General features: G+C 41.6%; 1 long non-coding RNA gene across 1 annotated transcript in view; it reads left to right on the top strand.

The window, feature by feature from the left end:
• Positions 1–16,255, top strand: part of LOC146857173 (uncharacterized) — a 519,441-nt gene that overhangs the window by 35,711 nt on the left and 467,475 nt on the right. The window lies entirely within an intron of this gene.

Consider the following 16,255-nt stretch of genomic DNA (forward strand, 5'->3'; position numbering starts at 1 on the left):
GAAATTAAATATTTGCCTAAGGTCATACAATTTAAGCGGGTATGCTGCTGTTTATTCAGGTTTTCTAGCTTTGCTTTGTACAAATCAGCTAGCAAAAGGGTATCTATTTGCCTTTCCTTGTGTTAAGGCTTTATTTTGACCTGTTAGTGCATTTTTTTACAGTCTTTGAAATAAAGTGCAAACTTGACCGCAAGGTATTGGAGTGTTTTAAATGAGCACTGGTTACATTACACAAGATCTCATGCATTGTTTACTGTCATGATGAGATTAAGTGAATGTCCCACAATCACAGGATGGTCAGCCGTTGTCGAGACTCAAACCTTGTTCTTCAGTTCAGTTGGCTGCTCTGATCGTAACTCCACATCCTGTGTAGAGGGAGCGTGGCAGGCAGAAGTCAATGCTCAGCTCATTAAGGGCTTAAAGTTCCAACATGACTTTGAGCTGAGCCAGGGCCAAGCTTCAGTCTCGAGCCTGGCTAGAGCTTTTAGCGCATGTTATATTGTGTTTAGCAAGTCTCAGATATGACATTCGAGCATTCCATAAATGTAAAGCTTCTAGAGTTTGAATAGGGAACGTTTGATGTAAGCTGTGCCTGCCTAGATACACTTGTGTGTCTCTTATCTCTGACAAAGTTAACTCCATAGAGCATTGAAGTGCTATGTTAGCTCTTCGTTTTATTGCTAAATTTTTGGGGAAAGTTTGTATTGCCAGGCGCCGGAATTCTCAGTGAAGGAGATTCACTCATAGGAACCTATGCAGCCACAGTAGTGTGTAGTTCAGTCAAGTGGACGAATGAAGGAGCGTGTCAACCCTGACACCGACAGTCCTCTCACTATTGCGGCAAGGATACATGGTGTGAACAAGGAGGAAACGATAGTGGGGGCAGCTGATAAGGGAGACTCATTGTTTGTAAGGTAATGACTGCTGCGTGAGTGTCGTGCTAGAGGCACTCATATGGTCTGACACCACGTGATGACCTTTGACTACCATCATTTTAATTCTTTTGGTGTTTCATTTTACCCTAGCATGAATATACGTCCTGCATATGCCTTGTTTCTCTTGAAGATTTCTTCTTGTAGTTTTGAAGTGGAGCTGTCACAGTAGAACAGCTTGCTAAGAACAGAACGTGTGGGATGTGCATTTGAAAGCATGAGAGAGAGCGAGGTGGGGAATACTTTTTGGTCTAGAAGTGCAGTGTTATGAGCAGTAGTGCACAAATGTGCATTGTGTTGTACATTCAGAGACGAAGTATGTGATGCTATAAGCAGTGGTGCACAAATGTGCATTGTGTTGTACATTGGGAAGTATTATGAAGTTCTTACTATTGGCTTTGACATGGCCTCATGTCATCCTGAATTCTGACTGCATTGCTTGAGCTTTTTTGCAAGCACAGACAGGCCCCCAGAGTGTTTGCAAGTTGTTTGGATTAATCATGTTCAAGGTTGTTTTGTGAGAGATTGTTTAATGTATCTTGGAAGGCTTTCATAAGCCTTATCAAGATAACGGCAGGAACATGTGAGAATGTAGAGGTAAGGTTGGAACTCTTTTTGCCCTGGAATGCTTGCATGGAAGCTGGCCAGTTCCAGTAAGTTTCCTTGCTGCAGAGGGAAAGACTCTCGAACCTTCTAGTGTGTTTGGAGACTATAAAGCCGGAGAGTGTTGACAGCCAGCTTGGGAGCTCATTTATGGAGCAGACGTACTGCCATAAGAAGAATCTGGGTTTGAGTCCTGATCGCGGTCCATTGCCTAGCTGTTAACGGGCTTCTCCAGCTTGAGTTGGCAAGGATGTCGAGTGAACGATCAGGTGAGATGATTTGTTCTGACTAGTGCCATTGTGATGCATGGTTACAGCGGCTATTGTCATTTGAGTTTTTTCTTTGTGATGTGTGATCGAGTCAAAGTGCACATCTAAAGTAATCATTTGATGTATTTAGTGTATATATCTTTCTGATTGCTTGTAGGACGTCCAGTATTATATGATGCTTATTTATTCATCATTATTATTCATTCATTTAACTGTTGCATTTAGCAAGTGTTATTATTGCTTGCATAAAAAAATATATAATATATATATATATAGTCATGTGATCAAGGCTTTGAGCAGGGTGAAACGCGTAATGGCGATTTTGCACTAATAAATTGTTTTTTTTACACATACCGTTGTCCGGATCCGTTCCTTTGAAGGAGAAAGACTGAGTGCAGTGGATATCTGGGAAAGTCTTTATGTTCGAGAGCATTGCATAAATAAAAGTCCAAGACTTATTCTAAAAAGAGTCTTTACATTTTGTAAAGTGAAACCCCTTTCTAGGTGGTGTTGGGTTTTATGTCTCCTGCTTTGTCGTGTTTGGGCCATCGTGTGGAGTGGTATTTTGAGACCCTGGCAAGCCAGAGAGGCATACGTGTAACTTTGCAGTGCTTTCAACATGTTGTGTAGGAGCGTCATCAGGCAGGCATCTGTGCCTGCCATAGGTGCTTTGGCATTGAGAGGGGCCTGATTAAAATAAAGTTAAGGTGTGGAGAGGCCCGGTGTGTTACCGGCTTGCACACCACTGAATGACTGAAGCTCCTGGTGTTCACAATCTAAAGCATGTTACTTTGCGTGTTCTTGCAGCCGTTTTGAATTGTATTGGAAAAGGTGGGGAGACGTGGTCACGCATTGCTTGTGCTGAGAGGATTATTCATTGAAACAAAATCAGAGGTGCGCCATACGGCATACTGCTACACACCTTCTATTGTCAACATGTGTTGCAAAGCGCGTGAAGCTTTCGTTCATTGTGCATGCAGCATTTATACATACTGTATGCAGCAAGGAGGCTCACCTCGGAGACAGGTGCACAGCATACACGCAGCACAAATACAAATGCAGGCCATACGAGTGTTGGACCCCTGTGGCATCAGGGCAAATTTGATTCTTGTCTTGTACCCCTGCAAACAGGCCAAATATCAAGGCGTAAGGGTATTTTGGGCTGCAACAGTAGAGCTCCACTGTTTATTGTTTCTGGAACTGCAATTACAAACCGGCAAATGTTGAACATTTGTAGTGTTGCTGACACCTACAGGTGGAAAGCGGAATTATGCAGAATTTTAACTGTAAGCACAGGGACCAGTACCAGTAACTGTAGGAAGCTGGCTCTGTATATGCTATTCCAAAGTAAGGTATACTGTGCAGAGTCCAGTCGATCTCCAGAGGCTTAAGTAGAGAATACTAAAATCTCTTTGAGGTAGTGTGGTTGAGCAGTTCAGCTTATCAGAGGGTTGTGTTGAGTATTTGGTGTGCACACTCAGGCAAGAAATGATTATACACACTGAAAGACTGACTTCAAGTCCAATTGTTTTGTATAAAAAGTAATTATTTTGGGGTTTTTTTCAGAACCAAGAAGAACTCCGTTTCTGGTAAATAACCGTTTTCAAGACAACTACTTTTTAGATACAGTGTGTATTTTTCTGCAAAAACAACAAAATTACTTTACAGGAGTATAGAGATACTTTAAGTGTGTCACTCAACAATAGCAAAGGTTAGTATTGGCTATAGGTAGACATTCAGTGCAATAGCATGAGAATGCAATGCAATCCTTTGGGAGGAAAACAGTTATATGCATGAACAGGTCAGTACACAACTTACTCTTCCAGTCTTCCGGGGTTTAGACCAACACTGGGCAAGATTTATTATAAGGTAGGTACTGCACCATCAGCTGCACTAGGGTGGCTGGGTGCGGAGGTCACTTTGCCCAATGTTAGTCAGTGGAGACTAGGGGCGACGATAAATGTGCAGATTGCAGGCAGGTACCTGCAGTTTCAGAGCACAGGCTCCGGGGGTTAAGGCAAGCACGGGGGCAAAAAGCAGCACCAAAGCTACACCAACAGTGTTACAGGGACGGCCGGGTGCAGGGTGTAAATCAGCTTTGTGTCCCAATACAAACGAATGGAGGATCTTGGTTGCACAGAGGCTCTAGACACTGGCCTGGAGGCTGGATGAAAGTGACCACTGGTTGGAGAAGTAAGTTGGGATGTTGGGAAAGGTCTGGGAACCGTCAGCTGGGCTCCCTAAGGTCGGGGGCTAAGGATGTAGGCGTGCCTTTTGGTGTTTTCTTTACCGGCGTCAGTCTCTGTCATTGGGGACTTTTTGTGTTGAGGCTGTAGGTGAATTTGTGGGGTCCAGGAGAGGTCAGCCACAGATGGAGTCGAGGTCTGGATCGCTGGGGAGACTTCCCTCGGCAGGTGAGCCACTCACACTTGTGTCATGGGCGTCTGGTGCAGAGTGGGCAGAGGTCAAGGATCTGCCTGGATCCGGAGTCCTTGAAGTTGGAGTCTTCTGGACAGGGCGGCAGTCCTCTGTAGAGCTGGTTTTTGTTGAAGATTGGCAGTCTTTCTGGAGTTCTTGGAAGTCACTGGCCACCAGACAGGTGTCTTCTTCTAAGCAGGCTCTTCAAGCTGGAGACAGGCCAGTAGGGCTGGGGCAAGTCGGTTGTCTTCAAGCTTTGCTGCACTGAGTCGTCTTTGTCCTTCATAGGTTGCAGGAATCTAAACATCAAAGTTCAGGGGTGCCCCATAATTCTCAATGTAGTGGGGTTACAGGTACTGACAGATGGTAGTCAATGGGCTACTTGCATTTTAAGGGTGACTACACCCTTTCAGTGTCTCCTCCCTTTGGGAAGGGGGCATCCCCTAGCCTGATTGGGCACAATCCTTCCATTGAAGATGGAGGATTTCCTAAGGAGGGGATCCCCTTGGTCCAGGGTCCTGGGAGAGAGAGGACCCACCTCTCCTGACTATTAATTTTCCCACCAACCTTGTCGCCAAAAGAGGGGCTTGGTAAAGGAGGGGTGGTCATCTCCACTAGCTGGAGAGATCCTGGCTAGCATAACAAAGGGCAGGAAGCCTTTAAAGATGACCGCTCTGAAACCTGTTCCTGCTTGAGGGTAGGTGAGAGGCACCTCCACCCGAAGCAGACTTTGTTCATGACCCACGAGAGCGCAAGGACTCCCACCTCAGGGGGTCAAACACCTGTCTGTGTGTGGGAGGCTGGTGAAGATCAGTCCGCTAGAAACAAGGGAGTTGGTAGTTTTTTCAGGGGGCATCTCCAAGATGCCCTCTAAAGTGCATTTTACAACATCTCCGTCACTGGCATCAGTGTAAGTTTATTGTGCTGAGAAGTAAGCTAGCAAACTTCAGTGTTCAGTAAAGCCATCATGGAGCTGTGGCGTTCATAATGACAAATTCCCAGCCCATGTACTCATGTACAATGCTTAAGAATGGCCTTGGACACTGTAGGGACATGTTGCTCATGCTGGTATACCCTCACCTGTGTTATAATGCACCCTGCCTTAGGGCTGTGAGACCAGCTTGAGGGGTGACTTACCTATGCCACAGGCAGTGGTTTGTTGGCATGACACACAGGGATGCGTGCCATGTCGACTCTTAGGTTGTGTCAGCACCAAAACACAGTCTGCAATGGCAGTGTGCATGTGTTTGGTGAGGGGTCTCTGAGGGTAGCACAATGCATGCTCGCACCTTAGGGACCATCTCTGGTCGCAAGGCCCTTGGTACACTGTTACCTCTTACAATGGACTTACATGTAGTTCAGCAGTGTGCCAATTGTGGAACAAAGGTACAGTTTTGGGAAAGATCACAGGCACTGGGAACCTGATTGGCAGGGACCCAGTGCACACTCAGTCAAAGTGCATCAGATGTCAGGCAATAGTGGGGGGTAACCAAGCAAAAAGGGGCGCTTTCCTATAGTATACACATAACACTTGTTGGAAAATTAATGTTTTTAATGTGATAACCACTCCACCATCATTCTGAATGAAAGCTGGGAATCCACTCATAGAGTGGGAGGATTAGATTGACTGTTTCAAAAATGACTTGGTGGCTCTTGATGGCACCAGATTCCCAGCAGTAAGAAAGAAGGCATTATTGTTGGGAGCATTAGGCAAAGAGGGACAGCACACATTTAAGTGTCTTCCGGTGGAAAGTAGGAGAGGATTGGTATAAAGATGAAGTTATGCACTAAATTTGCCAAACAAGAGAATTTTATTTGCCGGCACAAGTTCTGCACATAGCCACAATGCACAACTGAAATTATAGATTAATTTTTGCCTAGGCTGCGGGAATTATCTGCCCAACGTCAGTTTGGCCAACTTCTGATGAAATAAGGCACCAATTAATCGTTAAGTGTGATAGAAAGAAGGCACAATATAGACTGCGGGCTGCAAATAATCCTACTCTAAAAGAAGCCCTGGTTCTTTCTTTAGTTGTGGAGGAGTCTGAAAAGTGCATGAGAGATGAAGAAGTCTCTCAGAAAAAGAGTCAGAGGTAGCAGTGATGTAGTGTGACAATGAATTGGTCAGTGTGGTGAACTAGAAGTCTCAATCTGTGGGAGGGAATTTGAATAAATATGGATCTACAGAGTACCACATTTGCAATTGAATCAGGGAAAATGCCTCTCGGGTATGTCACAGATGTGACAGTTGCTTTCATTTAGTGGATTAAAAAATTGCTTTGTTTAAGGAAAAGTATCACAAGTGTGGGAAAAAAGGACACTGTGCGCATGGGTAAAATGAGTAGTAAACACATAACTATGGTAGATAAAGATGAACCTGAACCAGTGTTAATAATCAAGGGGGAATATTCCACGGATCAATTGCAAAAGAAGAGGAAATGTCCTAAGGCAGACATTGAGGTCAATGGGAAAATGTTGTCATTGATGGCGGAAGCGGGCTCCTTGTACATTGTAATACCTAAAGAAATCCATGATGCAATGTGGCATGGGGAAGATTTGATTCCTTCTGATGTGGTTTTGAAAGGATATCAGGTGGCAAATATTGGTGTGTGCATTAAATTCGCAGGAAGGTGTACATTGCTCCGGATGGCCTGCCTATTCTTTGATGGACACATCAATATGATTTGCATATCAGGGTGTGTCCTAGCGTGGAAAATTAAGTTCTGATAATTGACTAGAGTAACTTGATGAGTATCTTAAGTCAAGTCTTTGAGAATGAGTTAAGGGAAGCAAAAAGGTTACATGCAATAAATTAAAATAAAGAAATATGCTGTCCATGTTAAACATGTTGCTATGAAAATCCCCATGGCAGCAAGGGCACAAGTGAAATAAATAATTCAGCAACTATTAGAATATAAAGTTTTAGGCAGGGGAGGCAACGTAATTGTTGGCTTTGGTTGTGATCACCTAGATATCAGATAAGTCACTTCGTTTTTGTGTGGACTTGCAAAGTTTAAATGAAAATGGATAATAGATCATTTTTCCATTGCCAAACGTAAATGAAATAATGTTGATTTTGTCAGGGGGGAGTTTTTTCTAAACTTAATTTAAGAAGCGCACACCAGGAAAAGTTTCATTCACACTTTAAGCCGTTTACATCTTTTATAACATCTGAGGGAACAACCAAATTTACCAGACTTCCTTTCGGTGTATGCTTAGCAGCTAGTGTTTTCCAAAGGCTCATTTCTCAAATCCTGACACGTCCTGCCAAAGTGGTATTCTTTCAAGATGACATTCTAGTCTTTGGGGAGGATGAAGAATGCAATAGAACTTTGGGGGGAGTGTTGGTACGATTAGGTGAGACAGAGTTAACCTTGCAGAGAGAAAAATGAGTGTTTGTAATGCAAGAAGTGGACTATTTAGGATACCACCTCACCAAGGAAGGTATAAAACCTAAACAGAATTTGGTTAGTGCAATTCTGAACGTTGAGGTGCTAAACGGGGATAAATCGAGGTCCTTTATGGTACTAGTGGAGTATTACTTCAAGTTTGTGCAGGACTTTTCTCATAAATCTGAACCTTTAAGGAAGTTAAGTAAAGGCAGGAAGTTCACATTGGGTGAAGGACAAAGAGCATTCACATTGATTAAGGAACATCTAGCCCATGCAGGAGTCTTGCTACAGTTTTAAACAGGCTTAAAGACAATACTTACTCTGGATGTCAGTGCGGTGAGTATTGGTGCTGGTTGCACTAATGCATTGGGAAGTGATGAAAACGGTGGCTTTTGCTTCACATCCGTTGACTGATGCTGACAGAATAACTTGGCAATAGAACGTGAGGATTTAGCAGGTGCCGGGGCCACTAGCTATTACCGAGTATTTTTGTGGAGTAGAGTTTTCACATTAAGAACAGATCATAAACCACTTCTTAAAATGTTAGATCCTGATGGCACAAAAAACTGTTCGGGAAGATCGGCACGTTTGGCAGTTTCGTTACAGGTATTTAATTGTGGTGTAGATTATGTACCGAGGTGTAGGAAAAAAAGTAGCTGACTACCTTTCAAAGTTACCTGACAACAATGCTGAGTACATTGACCTACAAATTGAGGAGATCATAGCTACTTTGAATGATGTTACTGAATGACTAGGACGGTCAGTTTCTGGAGGAGACTGGATCACAGGCATGCTGCGAGATGAAACTCTCAAGGGTGTGATCAAAATGATTACAGGTGTGGTGAGGAGGGAGAGTAAGTACCATACCTGAGAGGCTTAGACCATATTTCAAGGTCAAAGATGAATTGTCATTCCAAGATGAATGGTTAGTATTGAGTGGTGGGACGTTTGCGCCACCAGCATCACTTAGGGATATGCTAATCTTATTAGCACACAAAGGACATTTGAGTCAGACATTGACCATCCAAAGAGTCAACAAGAGGTTTCAGTGGCCAGTAATGGACAAACAAATAAAGAAATTGGTGGAAAATGTGAGTGTTGCAAGGAATCAGAAAAAAGGTTGCGTGTGGGGGTTGGTAAAGTGGGAAAAGTCCAGCATGTAGCGGTAGCAGATTTCACCTTGGAAAAAATAGTCTAGGTTTCATTGGTCCTTTTAATTGTTTTTATGAACATGAGATATGCTGCTTTCTTGGTGGATGCCAAGTCAAGATGGGTGGAGGTTGTCTTATGAAGTCCATTACCACAGCCACAACCATAAATGTTTTCAGCGAAGTCGTTTAGAAGGAAAGTTATTCCAGTTGTGGTACTCACTGATAATGGAAAACAATTGACCTCTTAGGAAATGGATCAGTTCTTTAAAAAAAAAACTGGGAATAAGACCTGTTTATACTTATAACCTCCAAGAAATGGGTTATGTGAAAGGATAACAAAATGGTGAAAGGAACAATGCTATTAGCCTCTACTGCAGGTATCCAAGTGCAGAGGGCCATCAATGAGATGTTATGGTCATATTGCGCTATTGCAGGAGCAGGGAAATGTCTTTTTGAAATGGTGTATGGCAGACAAACAGGCACCAAATTGGTCCCATCCTGGATGTGTGAAGGGTGCTGCAGGGAAGAAACAATATTGTTTATGCAAACAGGGATGTTGAAGATTCATTCAGGTGGTGGATTGGGTAAAGGTTAAACCAGGAGGACTAAATAAAGGCTTGTCAAAGGGCAGAGGTTCATTCAAAGTCAAATCCAGTGGTGGGAATTGGGTCAAATTGGACATTGGGCAAACCTTGAACCTTAGGAGGGTGGCGTTATATCAGAAACGGGGTGAAGGACAGTGTAGGTCAATGGATGCACAAATTCCCAGTGGTTAGTCGTGGCTGACAGTGAATTTCCTAGGTCACAAGTAAACACGGAGGCCTTAACGAGGGAGAGAGGGTGTGAGCCAGGGAACCTAATATGAGGTAGAAGAAAAGAATAAGAACTCCACTTTATTTGGGGAATTATGTTTGTGATTTGGTTTACTGTATTATTTGCTTTGTTTTCTAAGGAAATTAGTAGAGTTGCATAGCTTTCATTGCATTATTATTCATTGTTGGTTTCCAATTGTGGCCTTCATATCTTTATTCTTTGTATAGTATTGTGCATGTTTTGTGCATGCTTGTGTTTTGTTTCCAATGTCTTACTTTTGCTTGAGTTTTGTTTTTATTGTTTTAACATGTTGGTGCTCTCTCCCTGTGTGGTGTTTAGTTGTGTATATGTCTTCAAATTTGTTTGGATTACAGATGTATTATATTATATTCAGAGGGGTGGAATCCCTATAGCCCTACGCCCAGGATATATGGTTTGGAGTCAAGAATAACACGTTTTCATGTGTATTTTGTCATTTGGACAAGTAGGCCCAACCCCTGCAGCACAAACACCTTTGGCTGCCAGTACCACATTATGGATCAGGGAAGGGCACTGTCTGCAGTTAGGGTAATATATTTCTCCTTCTGTTAATGTTGTTCAAACTTGTATTTATGGTTCAGTAATTGAAACCCTTTATTATTAGGGTGAGCGCTTTAGGTAAATGTTGTAAGCTCTGACTGCACTACTGACAGTGGTTCTAGTATAAAAATGTGTACACACATTTTCAAAGTTTAGCAATATGAGGCTATGTATAATGCTCCCTGCTCGCTGATTTGATGCAAATATTTGCTGAAGCTTGGAAGCAAGATTGATGATTGTTTGCTTTCAAAATAAAATGTTCATAAAAAATTAAAGCAAAAAAAAATGTAGCTAAAGCACTGCAAACTTTCAGGTACCATTTCTTTGCAGCATCATTTAGTAACGTGTTGATGCATGGTAGTATTTCCCACAAATATTCATTCTGGAAACTCAGTGTAACCAGTTTCAATCAGATTATGGGAAACAAAAAAAAAACAGCATTGGCAAAGCAAGTTGCTGGTCCGCTTTTTAGGTTTGTCAATGTGTGATTTGTTTTGGCATGGTGTTTGTAAAACCTTATTGGTGTGGGAATTGCTGGGCCCTCACCATTACAACCAACATTGGCAAAAGCAAAAATAGCTTTTAGTCTAAAAAAAACACATTACTACAGTAGATACTGGCACTGAACAAAACTACTTTGTGTGCCGATATGCTCCTTTTGAAAGAGCAGAATGCTGTGACTCTCAGTGCAGCCCACCGATACAGAGAGTGACAGAATTTTAATAAACGCCAAGGGTCATGGTCCACGCCACACCAAATTAGGGGTCCAATTATTAAAGAAAGTCTCAAAAGTGCACTCATGGTATATTTCCTTGCATTAAGTGCAGCTATACGGCTTTAGTGAATTCCCAATAATTTACAGAAGTAGGACAAGAGATAGTACTCCTAGAAAATATTTGTGAACTGCACTTTAGCATGAGCAAATATGCATGTGCAGATTTGATGATGCGAACATCCCTGGTTTTTTTTTAAAGTTCCCTTTCCCTCCAACCACTTTTTTCCCAACTCTGGAAGAAAGTTTACGTCTGCCATTGTCAGGAGTACATTTCTAACATTTCTCAGTATGGGAAAAGATCAGAGAAGAGTTGTTGAAAACCCTTAAAACATGCAAGTGCATTCGAACCCTGGAATATTGCTTACCACTACCTTTAGCCCCAGTATGTAGATCTGCGGAAAAGTCGCAACATAAAGGGATTGCAAGTATTCCAACACTACTATGGTATGAGCCCTGATAAAATCGGAGAGGCTGTATCAGAGCTCTTAATGAGATTGCTGCCATAATTTGTCGCTGCACTACATGGCACGAAAGGGGCAATTGGATTTTGTTACAGGACAAGTAGATTTATGCAGCAACCTGCCCCATGGACAAGTAGATATTTTATTAAATTCCACACTCCTGAAATTATATATATTAAGTTAAGTTTACGTTGTTTTAATATTCACTAGTTGTAATAAAAGGAGATATTATGTGTTTATGTGCCTCAACTAGGCAGTGACTGGTATTACAAGGGAGCATTCCATAAATGTGAAGACTCTAGAGTTTGAATAGGGGACAGGTGATGTAAGCAGTGCCTGGCTGGATGAAGTTGCATGTCTCTCATCTCAGATGAAATAAACTCCTTAGAGCATTGAAGTGCTACACTTGCTTTTTATTTTATTACTACTCACTCCCCCACCTTTAATTCCCATACAACCATTCATGGTTTTTGATGCAAAGCCTTTTTTACAAAAAAAAGTTAAATCAGACTTTATGCCAAAAATGTACACCTCCCTGAGGCAGTTTTGAAACTTTACGCATATGCAGCACTTAATGGCATACATACAGTGGTAAAAATATTAAACCATGTTAAAGCATTGTTTATGTACAGAAGTCTACCCTTCCACTACAAAAACCTATGCTTGACATAAAACACACAAATGCATGGATTTGAGGATTGGCGCAAGGCAGCCAAATGTGCGCCAGGGCAGAGATAGAGAAAACCGGTGCCATACCTTAGTAGTTATAGTGCCGATCTACTCTTTCCTATTAATGTAGGAAAGCAATCGTGTTTAAATGCTCACAGTGCTTTCACACATTTTTTTTTTCGAATGGCATTTGGACTGTACCTAGTGCAAACCTTTCCTGTAGTGAAAATAGCCTTAGAGAGCCATTCAGAAAAGAATAACTCTGACCTCATGAAGCTTCAAATGATTCTATAATTTAACCCTCTATTGGTGCCAAAGAAGACCTTACATTTGCTTATTAACTAAACATCACCCACACTCTTCTCATTCTTTATATTTTACCATACTGAATTTCTGTGAGCATCTCACAGGCCCTTGCCACACTTCTCATTGTTTCAAGCATCTTATGACATCGGGTACTCTGTTTCTTACACAGCAAGCTTGTATGACCTGTCTCACACCTCCTCTCGTTTTGAGGTTTATGAATGTTGCTAAGAAGATTTCATTTATTATTTCTTTTTTCTCTCACCCTTGTTTGCTTGGTGCATGTAGATACAAGGTTCCTGTTTTTTTTACATATTTTCGAATTACTTTCCAGATTGTAATTAAGAATAGAGCATAATTAAACTGTCAAATACCCTACTTTTTTCCTATTGCACTTCATAACTATGTGACTGTATACATTTATCCAAGTCCGTGGCTTTCAGATAACGGGCAGTTTCTATAGGGTCAATGAAAAGTCCCCATGGCTGACCTTGTCCGCCCTTAAAAATGTTGTGTCTCATACACTCCTGAAAGTGGCACGTTTCTTTCTGCCACCTCCCTAGAGTTGTTCTCTGCTGTTGACATCACAGATGAGGACTCTGCTGAACTGTTGTCTGTTTCTGGGCCTATACCTGTAGTGTTGGACCCAGGCTTGGGGTGGTGAAAGGGATAATTGGGGCTACTGCCAGTATTGGGCCAAGTTCTTTTAAAGGCTGACTGGAGGTGTCAGATAAAAGTGCTTAAATCCGGTACAGTTGGCTCAGGAATCTAGGCCTGAGACTGAGAAGAGACATGGAAGGTTGAATAAGAAGAATCGATGTGGCGGTCTGGCTGGGCTGAAAAATATCCAAGTCTCTGGAGGCTGCGGTAAAAGATTAAGGTGGCCTGGAGCATGTGAACCCACTGTACTGTGGCAATAGTTGTAATTGCCATTCCATCAGGTACTCTTTGCAAGCCCTGGCATGATGGTGAGTGTTTTAGCGATGCACACTCTGGGGTAATCACCTTAAAGGATTGGGATTATCTGCTGTCATTTGAGGCCGTCGCTTTGTGTCTGGGTGCTGCTTCACGTGTTTTGGCTTTTTCCTCCTATAAGAGGAGTGAACACTTTGCCTTCTTCTACAGTTTGCCCAAGTGGATGACTGGAAGGCAGCCAAGTCCATTTTCGAGTTCACCGCCAGAGACATTGTAATTCTGGGCAACTGATGTACCCCCGTTAAAAAAATTGTTGTCCAAAGATTTTTGGTTTTTGATCTCTGTTTTGGCTCATTAGAGAAGTAATTTAGCTTGGGTAGACATTGCTCATCGGGGCGGAATTTTGGATGGCATTTTTAAAAATGGCGGATGTATTGCAGTGATGCAATATTTCTGGAACCATGAGACCTATATACTTCATTTTGGTGTCAAAACACAGGTTTTGGGTGTCAAGTAGTGTTGGAGTCAGAAAATAACTCCTCAGAGCAACCCTTATAATAGAGGAAGAATAGACACATATAGAAATGAAATAAATTAGATTTGTAAATAATTTTATCTATACACCAAACAAAGTTTATGTTCTGAATATGAAGAAAAGAAATTGCACTCCTCTTTTAGACACATTTTCATAGTTCACTTTGAGAAGAGCACATTGACTGACATATTTTAGTGGCACAGGTTTTGCAGGTATGTGTAAGTTCTGTGGGTAGAGGCTTTAGGAATTTCGTAGGTTTTTGCGGACCATCAATATCATCCCAACCAAATTCACATGGATCTTTCTTTACATACATGATCCAAAACCTTTGAAACATCTTCTGATCAAGTAGAATGCTGTTTTAATGTGTCCACGCATAGAATGACATCGGTGGAAGGTGACTTAGCGGTACTGATCTCTTGAATTCATTGTACAGAAGATAGTCAAGAGTGACAGTCGGAACTCGTTTTCCACACACACAAGGTATTTTTCTACGCCTTTAAAGTCACATTCTTCTGTCTCAGCCAATCCTTTAAGAAACTTTACAGTTTCGTCTGTTAAAGCCCCAAGCTTTGTTCCAATTTAGCTCATTGTCATCACCCGTAAGAATGTGCCTTTATAAGAACACTGGGAATCTCTGGGTCTTGTTTCTTATACAGAATATGAAGCAGGATTAAGTGTCTTTTCTCGCCTGCTCCATAATGTATCAATAACTCTGATAATACTTGACAACATTGCAACAAATCTAAGTAGCACAATAACATCTGTATCATTTGACAGTAAATTGACTCGATTGGAACCATTTCATACAGCCCACTCATCATGTGGTACAAAATGAAGGTCCGCTTCCTCCAATTTGCTGTTATATTCTTGAACAATATGGCCTCTACCTTTTTGAATAAATCTCTACAGGCACCAATGTCTCATTGAAAATCATTCCACTTGCAATAATTGGGAATTCAATATTCACTGAAGCATCAGCAATGTTTTGGGGCGTTAACATCTTCAAGTTGATCTTGCTCGATGTTGATGACCAGAATTTATCAAGTTGCACAGGTATAGGTGTTAAATCTTTGATGCAAGCACGTGTCAATTGTTCTACTTGTAGACATTCATCTGATTCTCTCACATTCTTTGACAGGTACTTCAAGATAACTGTCAAAGACAATGCGAAGCTCTTGCAAGGTGCACACTGATATCTGTAGAACAGTCTGAACGGCCTCTTCAAAGTTTTGCCTGGATTAAATCTTCACCATTTGCAATCGTAGCATATTGTCCACAACAACAGCAGTTTTCAATGAGGACACCTTTTTTAATTGAAATTCTTCAGGTGAAAGTTTTTTTTCGAGGTCTTGTATGAGTTTGTGCTTCATTGGTTTGGTTGCAGCATCTCCATCAAAAAATGAGTTTGTTGGAAGAATATCATGCAACAGGATGCCCTTGTTAAATTCACCCTCTTCTTTTTCTACATCCATTTCTGTGCTTCCAAAAGTTGTTTTTTGTAACCTGGTTTGCAGTGGCTCGTTGGCCGAAACTTAGTGTGGCAACTAAAGCATGGAAGTTTAACTTTAGTGATTGTCAAGCAGCTTTTTCTCTTTCAATACAAATCACTCCTGCGTCAGTTCTGAGTATAGTTTCGATCCATGTTACAGGACCTCTAGTAGAGGTGTCTTTATATTGTTATCCACAAATTGTTTGGTCACAAAGTTGTGTATGTGCACATTCTTAGTCATTTTAAAAGGGCTTTTCTTGCTGCTGCATGAAATGAAGAAGGCTGTCAACATGTTTATTAGAACATTCCCCTCTTTTTCCCACAAGTTTGAAGTGAGGAACAGTTTCATGATGGTCCATTAATTTTGAATTTGTCATCTCTGTGAAAACATTGCAAATAGCAAGGACTTCATAATAAACTATCTGCCATTGAGCAACATATTCTCTTTTACGTGTCTGACCAACAATTCCCTTGAAGTTTTTCTGTGATCTCTGGATAGTCTGTTTATTCATATCTGGAGCCACAGTATTGAACCTTACCCCAGTATTGGAACTTTCATAGATTCTCATGCTTTGTATCATTCCCCGTCGTCGGAATGGGAGCCTCGGTAAATAAAAAATATATCATAACCATAGAAACAAAAGAGAAAATAGGCTTAGGCCTCATCTCATTTTGTAGTATATCACCCTCTTTGTGTAAAAGAGCCCAAACGTTTGCCAGGACCAATCAGCACAGCCTCACCCTTTGGAACCTTCCTGAGAGAGCTCAGAGCCTCAGATTTTTCTACCGCACGTTGTGCTAGGGAGTCTCCACTGAGTTCTGCTCAGTTTTCACAAATTTTTCTTTTAGAAATCTACATTTTAACATCTATAGTGACATTATGTCAGAAAAGGAAAAGAAAGCCTTATTCAGACCCTGTGCTTCTTGTGGAAAGAAGAGACTTTTCAT

The sequence above is a fragment of the Triturus cristatus genome, chromosome 3_2 (genome assembly GCF_964204655.1).
Source record: "Triturus cristatus chromosome 3_2, aTriCri1.1, whole genome shotgun sequence".
NCBI classification, from domain to species: Eukaryota; Metazoa; Chordata; class Amphibia; order Caudata; family Salamandridae; genus Triturus; species Triturus cristatus.